This window comes from Somniosus microcephalus, unplaced genomic scaffold, assembly GCF_052327205.1.
Source record: "Somniosus microcephalus isolate GS21.2 unplaced genomic scaffold, FLI_Smic_1.0 unresolved_chr1, whole genome shotgun sequence".
In the NCBI taxonomy this organism is placed as follows: domain Eukaryota; kingdom Metazoa; phylum Chordata; class Chondrichthyes; order Squaliformes; family Somniosidae; genus Somniosus; species Somniosus microcephalus.
Genome location: NW_028225179.1, coordinates 34,566,415 through 34,581,172, shown reverse-complemented (window position 1 = coordinate 34,581,172; position 14,758 = coordinate 34,566,415).

Sequence of the window (14,758 nt, the reverse complement as noted above, 5' to 3'; positions counted from 1 at the left end):
TTGAATGGTGGAGCAGGCCCGAGGGGCCGTATGGCCTACTCCTGCTCCTACTTCTTATGTTCTTATGAGAACTGGTAAAGGCCTCACGGCTGAGGGCAAATTCCAGGCAGCTTCATAAACATACGTACAGAACAGAACCAAACTGATTTTTTGAGGATGTAACTGGTAGAATAGATAAAGGAGAACCAGTGGATGTGGTGTATGTGGACTTTCAGAAGGCTTTCGATTGTGTCCCGCATAAGAGATTAGCGTGTAAAGTTAAGGCACATGGGATTGGGGGTAAGGTACTGACTTGGATAGAGAACTGGTTGGCAGACAGAAAGCAAAGAGTTGGAATAAACGGGTCTTTTTCTGAGTGGCAGGCAGTGACTAGTGGGGTACCACAGGGATCGGTCCTAGGATCCCAGCTATTCACAACATATATTAATGATCTAGACGAGGGAACTAGATGTAATATCTCCAAGTTTGCAGACGACACAAAGCTGGGTGGCCGTGTGTGCTGTGAGGAGGATGCCGAGAAACTCCAGTATGATTTGGACAGGTTGGGTGATTGGGCAGAAGCATGGCAGATGCAATATAATGTGGATAAGTGCGAGGTTATCCACTTTGGTGGCAAAAACAGGAAGGCAGATTATTATCTGAATGGCAATAGATTGGGAGAAGGGGAAGTGCAACGAGACCTGGGTGTCCTTGTGCACCAGTCGCTGAAGGTAAGCATGCAGGTGCAGCAGGCGGTTAAGAAGGCAAATGGTGTGTTGGCCTTCGTAGCGAGAGGATTCGAGTACAGGAACAAGGATGTCTTGCTGCAGTTGTACAGGACATTGGTGAGACCGCACCTTGAGTATTGTGTGCAGTTTTGGTCACCTTACCTGAGGAAGGATGTTCTTGCCATGGAGGGAGTGCAGCAAAGATTCACCAGACTGATACCTGGGATGGCAGGAATGACGTATGAGGAGAGATTGGGTCGATTGGGCTTGTACTCACTGGAGTTTAGAAGAATGAGAGGGGATCTCATTGAAACTTATAAAATTCTAACAGGACTAGCGAGACTAGATGCAGGAAGGATGTTCCCGATGGCGGGGGAGTCCAGAACCAGGGGTCACAGTCTAAGGATAAGGGGTAAGTCATTTAGGACTGAGATGAGGAGGAATTTCTTCACCCAGAGAGTGGTGAACCTGTGGAATTCTCTGCCACAGAAGGCAGTTGAGGCCAACTTATTAAATATATTCAAGAGGGAGTTAGATATATTTCTTAAGGCTAAAGGGATCAAGGGATATGGGGAGAAAGCAGGGACAGGGTACTGAATTTGGATGATCAGCTATGATCTCATTAAATGGCAGAACAGGCTCGAGGGGCCGAATGGCCTACTCCTGCTCCTATCTTCTATGTAAGACCGACCGGACTGCTGAGAGTGAGTATACACGCATGACATTCTAAGTAACTAAGGGGATTAGTAAGAAAAACTGTTAATAGATTCACGCTTGACAAACGGTAGGCGTGTGTTTAATAAAGGAAGGACCTTATTTAAGGAAGTATGTACTTGCATTGGGGGAAGTTCAGAGACGATTCACTCGGTTAATTCCAGAGATGAGGGGGGTTGACTTATGAGGAAAGGTTGAGCAGGCTGGGCCTCTACTCATTGGAATTTAGAAGAATGAGAGGTGATCTTATCGAAACATATAAGAACATAAGAACATAAGAAATAGGAGCAGGAGTAGGCCAATTGGCCCCTCGAGCCTGCTCCACCATTCAATAAGATCATGGCTGATCTGATCCTAACCTCAAAGCTTCTATCACTCTCCATCCCACCCGAACCCATGTGATCTCCCGGGAGAGGCGAAAAACCAGATAAAAAACCCAATGGCCAATTTGGGAGAAAAAATCTGGGAAATTCCTCTCCGACCCATCTAGGCGATCGAAACTCTTCCAGGAGATCACTCTGTCCCTGTATTTTCTACAGTACTTACCTTCTGTAAAGGCGATCTCCACCCCAGCCAGGAACAGGAATAAAACCATCTCCTGAAATCGAACACAGAATTAGAACACAAGAAGTAGGAGCAGAACCAGGCTGTGATGAAATATTCCATTCATCACTGCCTGTGACTGTGGTTGGTTTCAGGTTTCAGTTCCCTTACCTCAGTTCCGTCTCCTCACCATTGTATTGTATATTGTAATGTATTGTGTGTAGGGCTCCGCCCATACCTGGCCCCTATGTAAGCAAGCTCAGTCTGGCCTCATATCCAGTACTGCAGACCTCCAGATGGAAGATACCTCTCTCCACTGCGTGTTACCTTCTAAGTTAATAAAAGCCTTGTTTTGTTTCGCTAATATCGAGTCTCGGAATTATTGAGGCACATCACAGGCTACACGGCCCCTGGGCCCTCTCCACTACCCACAGGGCCAGGACCATTCTGAACCTAGACTCATGTCCAACACTGAGGGGGCTCAACAAGGTAGGTGCAGAGAGGATGTTTCACCTCGTGGGGAAATCTAGAACGCAGGGGCACAGTTTTAGAATAAAGGGTCGCCCTTTTAGAACTGAGATGAGGAGGAATTTCTTCTCTCAGAGGGTCGTAAATCTGTGGAATTTTCTGCCCCAGAGAGCCGTGGAGGCTGGGTCATTAAATACATTTAAGGTGGAGATAGACAGATTTTTGCAAGATAAAGGAGTGAAGGGTTATGGGGAGCGGACGGTGAAGTGGCTTTGAGCCCAAGGTCAGCCATGATCTTATTGAATGGCGGAGCAGGCTCGAGGGGCCGAGTGGCCTATTCCTGCTGCTATTTCTTATGTTCTTATGACCGTATTTAAACGGAACAAAACAATCGGTTGCAGTGTGAATCGTCTTTCTCTGATTTATATTGTAAATCTCGAGTCTGACACCCAGGTGGGGGGAGAGAAAGATCCCGACACTGGATTGCTCTACAGAGAGCCGGCACGGACTCAGTGGGCTGAATGGCCTTCTTCTGTGCATTATGGAAATATAGAAAAATAGGAGCAGGAGTCGGCCATTCGGCCCTTCGAACCTGCTCCGCCATTCAGTATGATCATGGCTGATCCTCTATCTCAATACCATATTCCCGCTCTCTCCCCGTACCCCTTGATGCCTTTTGTGTCTAGAAATCTATCTATCGCCTTCTTAAATATATTCAGTGACGTGGCCTCCACTGCCTTCTGTGGTAGAGAATTCCACAGGTTCACCACCCTCTGAGTGAAGACAACGATGAGTCAGCCTACAGGGAGGAGGTCCAGCATCTCGTGAAGTGGTGCGCCGACAACAACCTGGCCCTTAACACCAAGAAAACAAAGGAAATAATCATGGACTTCAGGAAGTCCAAAGGCGGAAGTCACACCCCCATCCACATCAATGGGGCGGAGGTGGAAAGGGTGGCCAGCTTTAAGTTCCTCGGAGTCCACATCACGGAAGACCTCTCCTGGTCCCTCAACACCTCCTCTCTGGTGAAGAAGACCCAGCAGCGCCTATATTTCCTGAGGAGGCTGAAGGGATGTAATCTGTCACCCCCGATCCTCTCTAACTTCTACCGCTGCACTATAGAGAGCATCCTGACAAACTGTATCACGGTATGGTACGGCAGCTGTAGCTCCCATGACCGGAAAGCCCTGCAGCGGGTAGTCAAAACTGCCCAACGCATTACCGGCACCCGGCTACCGACCATAGAGCACATATACCAGAAACGCTGTCTACGGAGGTCACGGTCCATCATCAAAGACCCTACCCACCCCAGCCACAGTCTGTTCGCCCTCCTACCATCTGGAAGATGCTACAGATGCATTCGCACCCGTACGACCAGATTTAGGAACAGCTTCTTTCCCAGGGCTGTCATCCTACTGAACTCCACAAATAAACTCTAAAGCCTGCACATCTGCCAATGCACTTTATTATGGTCATATTTATGCTAATATATATGTACAAATGTATGTTGAAATGTTTAAGTGTCCTAATCCAAATTGTACACTCTCGGGAGCCGCAAGCCTACATTTCGTTGTACTGCACTCGTGCACTAACAATGACAATAAAAGTTGATTTGATTTGATTTGATTTCTCCTCATCTCAGTCCTAAATGTCCTACCCCGTATCCTGAGACTGTGACCCCTCGTTCTAGACCCCCCCCCCAGCCAGGGGAAACATCCTCCCTGCATCCAGTCTGTCTAGCCCTGTCAGAATTGTATACGTTTCAATGAGACTCCCTCTCGTTCTTCTAAACTCTAGTGAATACAGGCCGAGTCGAGTGAGACCACACCTTGAGTGTTGTGTGCAGTTTTGGTTGCCTTATCTGAGTGTAATGGCTTCAGCGGCACTTCCCTCTGCTCACCGCCTGAGGGCAGTTTTTGAGGCTTCGGTGCGCTGCTGCCGTGCCTTTGGGCCCCTCTCCTCACCTGTTTCTCGAGTAATTGTTCTCTTCAGAGTAAATTAGGCTAGTTAATAAAGCTGGCTCGGTCCAGTCCCTGTTTTGTCCTCTTTTAATTGGACCAAGTAAATTAAACAAATAAACTATAATTAGGACTGTAAAACTTTAAATAAACCTTATCAAATCAAATTAAAATTTGGTTATCCAAATCAATTAAGCACTCCAGTCCCCGCGGCGCCCACCGGTCACGGAAGTGCTCGAGCGCGCCGGCGGACACCGCGTGCTCCATCTCCAGGGCCACCCGGGCGCGAACATGGCCGCGGAAGAGAGGGAGGCAATCTGGCTGGACGACCCCCTCGACCGTCCGCTGCCTGGACCAATTGATGGCTTTTTTAGCCAGGCCCAGGAGCAGACCCACGAGGAGGTCCTCCAGCCTGCCCGCTCCCCTCCGCACCGGGTGACCGTAGATCAAGAGCGTGGGACTGAAGTGCAACCAAAAATCGAGGAGCAGCCCCTTCAAATAATGGAAGAGGGGCTGCAACCTCCCACATTCTGCATATATATGAAAAACGGACTCCTCCAGGCCGCAGAACAAACAGGCGGCCTGGGTGTCCGTGAACCTACTTAAAAATATATTGCACGGGACTGCCCCGTGCAACACCCTCCAGGCCAAGTCCCCAATAGAACAGGGGGTCCCTGTTTTGCCTCTGTTCCTCTGGCCTCACCTGTGTGTTGTTAAAGTATTTGTCTCCTGTCTCATTTGAATAATTATGTCACGTGACCACTCTGGCCTGTATTTAAGCTTCCTCTTTCCTGTCCTCTTTGCTCAGTCCTGGGTTCGCCTGCCTGCAAGTAGCAGCTCTCTCGAGTCTCTCTGTGTTTTCGAGTTTCAAGGAATCTCCTTTTCGAGTGCTACCATGTCTCTGTGTTTTCGAGTCTCAAGTGAACCTCCTTTCGAGTGCTACCATGTCTCTGTGTTTTCGAGTATCAAGTGAAGCATCTTTCGACTTCTACCTGGTCTCGAGTCCTTGGATACGTTTCCTGCGCTTGGGTCCACTACCGAAACCCTAGCAAAACGGCCCCGTGAATGCACGGCCCCGTGACACTGAGGAAGGATGTTCTTGCCATGGAGAGAGTGCAGCGAAGATTCACCAAACTGATACCTGGGATGGCAAGAATGACGTATGAGGAGAGATTGGGTCGATTGGGCTTATATTCGCTAGAATTTAGAAGAATGAGAGGGGATCTCATTGAAACTTAGAAAATTCAAACAGGACTAGACAGACTGGATGCAGGAAGGATGTTCCCGATGGCGGGGGAGTCCAGAACCAGGGGTCACAGTCTAAGGACAAGGGTAAGCCATTTAGGACAGAGATGAGGAGGAATTTCTTCACCCAGAGAGTGGTGAACCTGTGGAATTCTTTACCACAGAAGGCAGTAGAGGCCAATTCATTAAATATATTCAAGAAGGAGTTAGATATATTTCTTAAGGCTGAAGGGATCAAGGGATATGGGGAGAAAGCAGGGACAGGGTACTGAATTTGGATGATCAGCCATGATCTCATTAAATGGCGGAGCAGGCTCGAGGGGCCGAATGGCCTACTCCTGCACCTATCTTCTATGATTCTATGTTTCTATGACCCAATCTCTCCTCATTCCTGCCATCCCAGGAATCAGTCTGGTGAACCTTCGCTGCACTCCCTCTATGGCAAGTATATCCTTTCTTAGATAAGGCGACCAAAACTGCACACAATATTCAAGGTGTGGTCTCACCAAGACCCTGTACAACTGTAGTAAGACATCCTTGCTCCTGTACTCGAATCCTCTTGCAATGAAGGCCAGCATACCATTTGCCTTCACAGCTGCTTGCTGCACCTGCATGCTTACCTTCAGCGACTGGTGCACAAGGACAGCATGACTCTATGACTCTATGAACAGATACATAAAATAATCAAAAAGGCTACTGGATGCTGGCCTGTATACATAGAGGACAAGAGTACAAGGGGGTAGAGGTTATGCTTTTTAAAAATTTGCTTATGGGATGTGGGCGTCGCTGGCAAGGTCCAGCATTTATTGCCCATCCCTAGTTGCCCTTGAGAAGGTGGTGGTGAGCCGCCTTCTTGAACCGCTGCAGTCCGTGTGGTGAAAGTACTCCCACAGTGCTGTTTGGGAGGGAGTTCCAGGATTTTGACCCAGCGACGATGAAGATACGGCCGATATATTTCCAAGTCAGGATGGTGTGTGACTTGGAGGTGGATCTTGGAGGCGGTGGTGTTCCCGTGCGCCTGCTGCTTTTGTCCTTCTAGGTGGAAGAGGTCGCGGGTTTGGGAGGTGCTGCCGAAGAAGCCTTGGCGAGTTGCTGCAGTGCATCTTGTAGATGGTACACACTGCAGCCACAGTGCGCCGGTGGTGGAGGGAGTGAATGTTTAAGCACTAAGCTCATGGTCTACAGAGCAGCAGTGATACCCGCCCTGCTGTATGCCTCAGAGACATGGACCATGTACAGCAGGCACCTCAAAGCACTGGAGAGGTACCACCAACGCTGCCTCCACAAGATCCTGCAAATCAATTGGCAGGATAGGCGCACCAACGTCAGTGTTCTCGCTCAGGCCAACATCCTCAGCATCGAAGCTCTGACCACACTCAATCAGCTCCGATGGACGGGTTACATTGTCCGCATGCCCGATACGAGACTCCCAAAACAAGCACTCTACTCGGAGCTCCGGCACGGCAAGAGAGCCCCAGGTGGGCAGAGGAAACGCTTCAAGGACACCCTCAAAGCCTCCTTGAAAAAGTGTAACATCCCCACCGACACCTGGGAATCCCTGGCCCAAGACCGCACAAAGCGGAGACCGCACAAAGCGGAGGAGAAGCATCCGGGAAGGTGCCGAACACCTCGAGTCTCTTCGCCGGGAGCAAGCGGAAGCCAAGCGCAGGCAGCGCAAGGAGCGCACGTCAACCCAAGCACCCCCACCCACCCGCCCCTTCAACCACCGTCTGCCCCACCTGTGACGGAGACTGTAGGTCCCGCATTGGACTCATCAGTCACCTGAGAACTCATTTTTAATGTGGAAGCAAGTCATCCTCGGTTCCGAGGGACTGCCTAAGAAGAAGAAGAGGAGGGTTTAAGGTGCTGCAGCTATAACAAAACCCTGGTTAGACCACACCTGGAGCACTGTGAGCAGTTCCGGGCACCGCACCTTAGGGAGGACGGACCAGCCTTGGAGGGAGTGCAGCGTAGGTTTACCAGAATGATACCCGGACTCCAAGGGTTAAATTACGAGGTGAGATTACACAAACCAGGGCTGTACTCCCTGGAATTTAGAAGGTTAAGGGGTGATCTGATCGAGATATTAAGGGGAACTGATAGGGATAGAGAGAAACTATCTCTGCTGGTCGGGGAGTTGAGGACGAGGGGGGCAGAGTCTAAAAATTAGAGCCAGACCTTTCAGGAGTGAAGTTAGGAAACACTTCTACACACAAAGGGTGGGAGAAGTTTGGAACTCTCTTCCGCAAACGGCAGTCGATGCTGGGGGTGAATTGTTAATTTTAAATCTGAGATCGATAGATTTTTGTTAACCAAAGGTATTAGAAGACAGAAAATTTGACACTGAGTCACATAAGGATAAATCAGAGCAACATAGGAACAGGAGGAGGCAATTCAGCCCCTCCAGCCCGCTGGCATAGTGGTTAGCACTGTTGCCTCACAGCGCCAGGGACCCGGGTTCGAATCCGGCCTCGGGTGACTGTCTGTGTGGAGTTTGCACATTCTCCCCGTGTTTGCGTGGGTTTCCTCCGGGTGCTCCGGTTTCCTCCCACAGTCCAAAGATGTGCGGGTTAGGTTGATTGGCTATGATAAATTGACCCTTAGTGTTAGGGGGATTAAATATGTGGGGTTACGGGGATCGGGTGGGATATGTGTCGGTGCAGGCTCGATGGGCCGAAATGGCCTCTATCTGCACTGTGGGGTTTCTGTGATTTCTGTGATTAAGGGATGTGGGGCAAAGGTCGCAGATCAGCCATGATCTCATTGAATGGCGGAACGGGCTGGAGGGGCTGAATTGCCTCCTCCTGTTCCTATGTTGCTCTGATTTATCCTTATGTGACTCAGTGTCAAATTTTCTGTCTTCTAATACTCCAGCGCAGCGCCCTGGGTCGTTTTACTACGTTAAAGGCGCTATATAGATCCAAGTGGTTGTTGTTTTTGCTCTTGGGAACGCGAATTGTCAAGGTGACAACAGAATGGGCTGGCCACCCTGCTCCAATTACCCTCTGCCCCCCTACTCCACATCACCTGGAGACGGCAGGAATAGAGACAGAGAAACATCGAAAAATAGGAGCAGGAGTCGGCCATTCGGCCCTTCGAGCCTGCTCCGCCATTTCAATATGATCATGGCGGATCCTCTATCTCAATTCCATATTCCTGCTCTCTCCCCATACCCCTCGATGTCTTTTGTGCCCAGTACCAGGCCCCTGTATACACCCCGGGAGATAGACAGGATTTTACATTGAGGTATATGAGAGAGCGAGAGGCAGAGAGAGAGAGATAGAAAGCGAGGGAGAGAGATAGAGAGAGAGAGGGAAAGAGAGAGAGGGAGAGACAGTGGGGAGAGATATAGAGGGACAGAGAAAGCGAGAGAAAGAGAGTGAGAGAGAGACAGTGAGCGAGTGAGAGAGACAGAGAGAGAGGGAGAGAGAGAGAGTGAGAGAGAGAGATAGGGAGAGAGAGAGATAGAGAGAGATAGAGAGAGAGAGAGATAGAGAGAGAGAGATAGAGAGAGAGAGACAGAGAGGCAGAGAGAAAGACAGAGAGAGAGAGAGACAGAAATGGCCACAAAAACAAAATCTCTCCACCTAAAGAAAGCCTGTGGCCCAGACAACATCAAAAATGAAATGCTCAAGTTCAGCAATATGGAGATGCAGGGTGCGGTACTCAAATTATTCAACATCATATTACGTTCAGGCTGTTTTCCCGATATCTGGTGCCAAGGACTAATCTCCCCCATATATAAAAGCGGAAACAAATCAGACCCAAATAACTACCGCGGCATCTGTGTCAACAGTTGTCTAGGGAAGTTATTCTGCAGTATTCTAAATAGTAGATTACTTGATTTTCTTAACAAACATAATATCCTCAGAAAAAACCAAATAGGCTTTCTTCCAAAACACCGCACCGCCGACCATATCTATACCCTTCACACCCTCATTGAAAAACATATACACCAAACAAAAAATGGGAAAATATTCGCCTGTTTCATCGACTTCAAGAAAGCCTTTGACTCTATATGGCACGAAGGGCTCTATTATAAACTTCTTCAATGTGGAATAGGGGGCAAAGTCTATGACCTTATTAAATCAATGTATCTGAAAAACAAATGCGGGGTCAAAATTGGAGACAAACGCACCGATTTCTTCACCCAGAGAAGAGGCGTCCGGCAGGGCTGCAATTTGAGCCCGACCCTGTTCAACATATACATAAATGAATTAGCAGACATGCTGGAGCAAAGCGAGTCACCAGGTCTCCGTCTCCTGGATGGAGAAGTGAAATCCCTGTTCTATGCGGACGACCTGGTTCTGCTGTCTCCCACAGAACAGGGATTACAGCAACAACTAGACCTACTCGACAAATACTGCCAAAATTGGGCTCTAACAGTAAATCTAAAGAAAACCAACATCATGATTTTTCAAAAAAGGCCCAGATGTCAGGAAAACAAATACCAGTTTACCCTCAGTGATATCACTATAGGACACACTATGAGCTACACCTACCTTGGTCTAACTATTACAGCATCAGGGAGCTTCAGCATAGCAGTGAATGCACTAAAAGAAAAAGCCCGAAGAGCCCTATATGCAATAAAAAGAAAATTCTACAACATCCAAATCCCAATCAAAATCTGGCTCAAAATATTTGACAGCATAATCCTGCCCATTGCACTGTACGGTAGTGAAGTATGGGGCCCGCTAAATCACCAAAGCTACACTAAATGGGAAAAACATACAATAGAAGCCCTACATGCAGAATTCTGCCGAAGCATCCTTCGCACCCAAAGAAAAACGCCAACAAATGCATGCAGAGCCGAACTAGGCAGATACCCACTGATAATAAACATCCAAAAACGAGCACTAAACTTCCTAAATCACCTCAAATCTAGCTCCCCAGACACCCTTCATTTCAAAGCCTTTCAGACCCAAGAGCTAAACCCAGAAAAGAGTCCCCTGAGTCAGCTGCTACGGAAACTAAGTACTCAGCCGGACCCTGACCAGCCCCAGACCAACACAGCCGTCCAAACACCAATCCGAGTGAACCAAATCATTAAAAAATGCAAAGAAACCTACCTGGAACATTGGAACAAAATAACCGAAAGCCAAAGCAGATTAGAATGTTACCGGGCCCTAAAAAGAGAATATAAACTGGCAGACTACCTCACGACCATCAGAGACACAAAACAGAGACAGACCCTCACCAGGTACAGACTAAGCGACCACCAACTGGAAATTGAAAAAGGCAGATACAAGAAATCCTGGCAGCCTAGAGAGAATAGAATATGCGATCAATGTCTGGCTGGCGAGGTTGAAACAGAAATGCATTTCCTCCTAAAATGCGAAAAATTCAACACATCAAGAAACATATTATTCAACAAGCTAAGCCAAACAACCCCAGATTTCAAGGAATTGGATGATCTGTCAAAATTGAGATTAGTCCTAGGAGAAGGAGACAGACCATACCTTGGGGCCAAATATGTAACAACATGTCACAACCTGAGGACTGTTTAAAATTAAGACTGTTTAAAATTAATATTGAACGTACCAAATGAAGTACAAAGACTGTTTAAAATTAATATTGTTTAAAAGTAATATTGTATGTACCCAACAAATGTCAAATCGATTGACACCTACAGAATGTTGGAAAACTGTACCTTTTTGCTATGTAAGCTTTGGCAATATGGTTCTCTGTAAACTTTCATGCCAATAAAGCATTTTAATTGGAATTGGAATTGGAATTGGACAGAGAGAGAGAGAGACAGAGAGAGAGAGTGAGAGAGAGAGGCAGAGAGAGAGACAGAGCTCTATATGGCACGAAGGGCTCTATTATAAACTTCTTCAGTGTGGAATAGGGGGCAAAGTCTATGACCTTATTAAATCAATGTATCTGAAAAACAAATGCGGGGTCAAAATTGGAGACAAACGCACCGATTTCTTCACCCAGAGAAGAGGCGTCCGGCAGGGCTGCAATTTGAGCCCGACCCTGTTCAACATATACATAAATGAATTAGCAGACATGCTGGAGCAAAGCGAGTCACCAGGTCTCCGTCTCCTGGATGGAGAAGTGAAGTCCCTGTTCTATGCGGACGACCTGGTTCTGCTGTCTCCCACAGAACAGGGATTACAGCAACAACTAGACCTACTCGACAAATACTGCCAAAATTGGGCTCTAACAGTAAATCTAAAGAAAACCAACATCATGATTTTTCAGAAAAGACCCAGATGTCAGGAAAACAAATACCAGTTTACCCTCAGTGATACCACTATAGGACACACTATGAGCTACACCTACCTTGGTCTAACTATTACAGCATCAGGGAGCTTCAGCATAGCAGTGAATGCACTAAAAGAAAAAGCCCGAAGAGCCCTATATGCAATAAAAAGAAAATTCTACAACATCCAAATCCCAATCAAAATCTGGCTCAAAATATTTGACAGCATAATCCTGCCCATTGCACTGTACGGTAGTGAAGTATGGGGCCCGCTAAATCACCAAAGCTACACTAAATGGGAAAAACACACAATAGAAGCCCTACATGCAGAATTCTGCCGAAGCATCCTTCGCACCCAAAGAAAAACGCCAACAAATGCATGCAGAGCCGAACTAGGCAGATACCCACTGATAATAAACATCCAAAAACGAGCACTAAACTTCCTAAATCACCTCAAATCTAGCTCCCCAGACACCCTTCATTTCAAAGCCTTTCAGACCCAAGAGCTAAACCCAGAAAAGAGTCCCCTGAGTCAGCTGCTACTGAAACTAAGTACTCAGCCGGACCCTGACCAGCCCCAGACCAACACAGCCGTCCAAACACCAATCCGAGTGAACCAAATCATTAAAAAATGCAAAGAAACCTACCTGGAACATTGGAACAAAATAACCGAAAGCCAAAGCAGATTAGAATGTTACCGGGCCCTAAAAAGAGAATATAAACTGGCAGACTACCTCACGACCATCAGAGACACAAAACAGAGACAGACCCTCACCAGGTACAGACTAAGCGACCACCAACTGGAAATTGAAAAAGGCAGATACAAGAAATCCTGGCAGCCTAGAGAGAATAGAATATGCGATCAATGTCTGGCTGGCGAGGTTGAAACAGAAATGCATTTCCTCCTAAAATGCGAAAAATTCAACACATCAAGAAACATATTATTCAACAAGCTAAGCCAAACAACCCCAGATTTCAAGGAATTGGATGATCTGTCAAAATTGAGATTAGTCCTAGGAGAAGGAGACAGACCATACCTTGGGGCTAAATATGTAACAACATGTCACAACCTGAGGACTGTTTAAAAGTAAGACTGTTTAAAATTAATATTGAACGTACCAAATGAAGTAGAAAGACTGTTTAAAATTAATATTGTTTAAAAGTAATATTGTATGTACCCAACAAATGTCAAATCGATTGACACCTACAGAATGTTGGAAAACTGTACCTTTTTGCTATGTAAGCTTTGGCAATATGGTTCTCTGTAAACTTTCATGCCAATAAAGCATTTGAACTGAACTGAACTGAACTGAACTGAACTGAAAGACAGAGAGTGAGAGAGAGACATAGAGAGTGAGAGAGAGAGTGAGAGAGAGAGACAGAGACAGAGACAGGGAGAGAGATAGATAGAGAGAGAGAGAGACAGAGAGAGAGATAGAGAGAGATAGAGAGAGAGAGACAGAGAGAGAGAGATAGAGAGAGACAGAGAGGCAGAGAGAGGGACAGAGAGTGAGAGTGAGAGAGACAGAGACAGAGAGAGAGGGAGAGAGACTGAGAGAGAATGAGAGAGACAGAGTGTGAGAGAGACAGAGAGAGAGAGAGAGAAAGAGAGAGAGAGACACACAGAGAGAGAGACAGAGACAGAGAGAGAGAGAGACAGAGAGAGAATGAGAGAGAGCGTGTGAAAGAGACAGACAGAGAGAGAGAGAAAGAGAGAGAGAGACAGAGTGTGAGAGTTAAAATCCAGTTAAAATTGGAGACAAACAAACAAAATACTTCCCACAGGGGCGGGGGGTGACGCAGGGCTCGCCAATCTCACCGACACTCTTTAATATTTACATAAATGAATTAGCAAAACTACTTGAACAATCTACAGCACCCGGCCTCACCCTATATGAATCCAAGGTTAAATTCCTCCTCTATGCAGACGACCTGGTTCTGCTGTCACCAACTAAGGAGGGTCTACAGCAGAACCTGGATCTGCTGGAATCAGTCTGTCAGACCTGGGCCCTGACAATAAACCTCCAAAAAACCAAAGTCCTTGTGTTCCAACAAAGATCCAGACATCAGGGACCCAAAATAAATCTCACACTAGGAACAACTAAAATCGAACAAACCACTAACTACACATACTTGGGCATAAAAATCAGCTCTACGGGAAATTTCAAACTGGCTGTGAATGAACTGAAAGAGAAAGCAAGAAGGGCTTTCTACGCCATTAAAAGATCAATCCAAATAGAAATCCCAATTAGCATTTGGCTCAAAATTTTCAAATCAGTAACTGAACCAATTGCACTCTATGGCAGTGAAGTGTGGGGACCGCTAACACAACAAGAATTTGCAAAATGGGACAAACACCCAATTGAGATCCTACATGCAGAATTCTGTAAAAGTATCCTCCGGACTCAAAGGAAAACTGTAAACAATGCATGCAGGGCAGAACTAGGCCAATTTCCACTAATAATTACTATCCAAAAAAGAGCCACCAAATTTTGGAAACACCTAAAAATGAGCAACCCCCACTGCTATCATTACGAAGCCTTGAAATGCCAAGAGAGGACCATAAAGAATAACTCCCTCAGTCAACTAGTCCTGGGACTCAGTGAAGCAACCACTAACACTACTAACAATAACCAGCCCCAGGACAGTGACATCGTAGCAGAGAGAATTCGACCCAACACAATTGTCACTAAACAAAAGGAAAAATACCTGTCATATTGGGCAGAAACAACAAAAACCCAAAGCAAACTCAAGTGCTACTTGACCCTAAACAGACAATACAACATGGCTGAGTACCTGACCATGGTAAAGGATAACAAACTGAGAAAAACCTTGACAAGGTACAGACTTAGCGAACATAGCCTAGCGATCGAAAAAGGCAGACACAGGCAGACCAGGCTGCCAAGAGAGGACAG